This window comes from Eurosta solidaginis, chromosome 3 (genome assembly GCF_040869045.1).
Source record: "Eurosta solidaginis isolate ZX-2024a chromosome 3, ASM4086904v1, whole genome shotgun sequence".
NCBI classification, from domain to species: Eukaryota; Metazoa; Arthropoda; class Insecta; order Diptera; family Tephritidae; genus Eurosta; species Eurosta solidaginis.
Window position 1 is genome coordinate 25,930,191 of NC_090321.1, and position 2,203 is coordinate 25,932,393.

The window sequence follows — 2,203 nt, forward strand, 5'->3', positions numbered from 1 at the left end:
GGACGGGCCCTCTCTTTCCTATCACTTTGTCTATTTCTCACCCTATCTCTATTTGAATACACAGGCATGAAACCCTCTATTTTTGTTTACGGGTACTGTAGGTGAGGGCGGTGGAAAAGACCCCACCCCAACCGACGAGCTAGCCAGGGCTCACAAGCATGCCTGCTTGTCACCGTTCCTTACCACGAAAACAGGCAGTACCATAACACAATCTAGGGCGTTGATCAGACAAAGAAAAAAATATTGTTCTAGCCTTGAGCTCGAATCGAACCTGAATCATTTATCAATAGGCCCATAAAACAAAAATAATCTTTCAACAATTTAATATTATATATTATCTGCAATATTATTACTACTTTCTTGTTAACTCCCTTTCTTGAGAAATTTTTATTTTTATTTTGTTAAAGAATGATTTCTCGTTCACCCATTCGTACACGTAATTTAACAAATTTATAAAGCCAAAACAATAAAAACACATAACAATAATCACATCCAACAACAACAATAGAAGACAACTTAAACTGAAGGCACATAATACAGCAGTATCTTAATATTACGAACATTCGATTCTACGAAATTTCGATTTTACGAACATTCAAAATTTTTACATTGAGTACTTTATGGTACGAACAAACGTGCATCGACAGGACTTGGTTGTACGAACAACTAGCAAATTTTGTGTTTTGTATCCTGATAAAATAATAAAAAAAAAAAATTTTAGTTTAAGGGTTTTATTGAAAGCAATACTTACATGAAGTAATAATAATACTAAAAGCTAGAAAATAATTAGATAGGTCCTAGGTACTAGTCGTCACACTCCTTATCAATCTAGGGCGTTGATCAGATAAAGAAAAAAAAATATTGGTCTGGCCTTGAGCTCGAATCGCAACTTGAATCATTTATCAATAGCCAAATAAAACAAAGACAATATTTTAAGCATTTAATATTATCTGCAATTTTATTATTTCTTTCTTGTTAACTCCCTTTCTTGAGAAATTTTTATTTTTATTTTGTTAAAGAATGATTTCTCGTTCACCCATTCGTACACGTAATTTAACAAATTTAGGAAACCAAAACAATAATAACACAATGAATACGATAGATCGAAATATAACACAAAACTCACATCCAACAACAACAATAGAAGGCAACTTAAACTCAAGACACATAATACATATGTATTTAAAACCATCTGAAATATATAAAGCCAAGTGAAAATTATCTCAAGCAGGCAGTTTGCATTTGAATTTCCCAGTTGCAAGTTAAAAAATACCTAATTGTGCGCATAAACTTTAAATTAGCACGTCCAAAAAATTAAAAAAAAGAAAAAAATATGAAATCGTTTTTCATGTTAATATTTTTAGCGTTAATTGTGCTTGTATCTACGGGTAAAAAATTTCATTGGGGTAAACGCGAACAAGGCGACCAGCTTTTAAAACAAGACCCCATGCCTAGTGGATTGACAAGTTGTTTAAGGGAACGCGGGGTATTTAGTTTTGGAAAAGAGGTTTGTAAATTAATGAAATTGTAAAAATTGCTTGTGACTTGTGAACAATGTTGATTAAAATATACATTTCTGATTTTCTTTCACATATTTATTTAATAGGATGAAAAAGATCTTGGTAAAATTACGTATGTAGAAGCGATCGAAGAAGTGATCGAAGGAGCCCAGGAAGGGGGTGGACAAGTTAATTTGGCGGAAGGTGGGCCCGGTCATAATTTTGTTAAGCTATGTTACGTCAGTAATTTTATGAGTGCTTGTGATTTTAAGATCAAAGTATTTGGAATTTTGTTACCTCAAAATTTTGAATAAGAAAAAAAATTTATTTGATATACTATAGTAAAATTTTGTTCCCGCAAAGATTGTAAACAAGAAATAAAATAAATTTGATATTCAAAAGTTCACAATACGAATATTCCGTTTGTCAGTTTTAATGAGTTATATAAATAAAGACAAAAACAGAAACAATACATTAACCAGCAAACATACATACGAAGTATATATAGCCTAATGGTAGGGTTGCGGGAATAGAAAACTGACAGATCAGGTTTGAAGCTCGAGGTGAATATAATTTCTAATTTAAAGATACGAAGACATCTGATGAGATCTTTTTGGAAATAACTATCTGTCAGTTGGAATTTTTAGTTGTTTTCAGTTTTTCTGAATTTTCATTAAAATTTACAAATGTATAAGATGACAGAC

General features: G+C 31.5%; 1 long non-coding RNA gene across 1 annotated transcript; it reads left to right on the plus strand.

The window, feature by feature from the left end:
• Window positions 1-580: 580 nt before the first annotated feature.
• On the plus strand, window positions 581-1,914 carry LOC137243484 (uncharacterized). The gene is made up of 2 exons (XR_010950540.1): window positions 581-1,507; window positions 1,607-1,914. It is a non-coding gene; the product is annotated as an uncharacterized lncRNA (long non-coding RNA).
• Window positions 1,915-2,203: the final 289 nt, after the last annotated feature.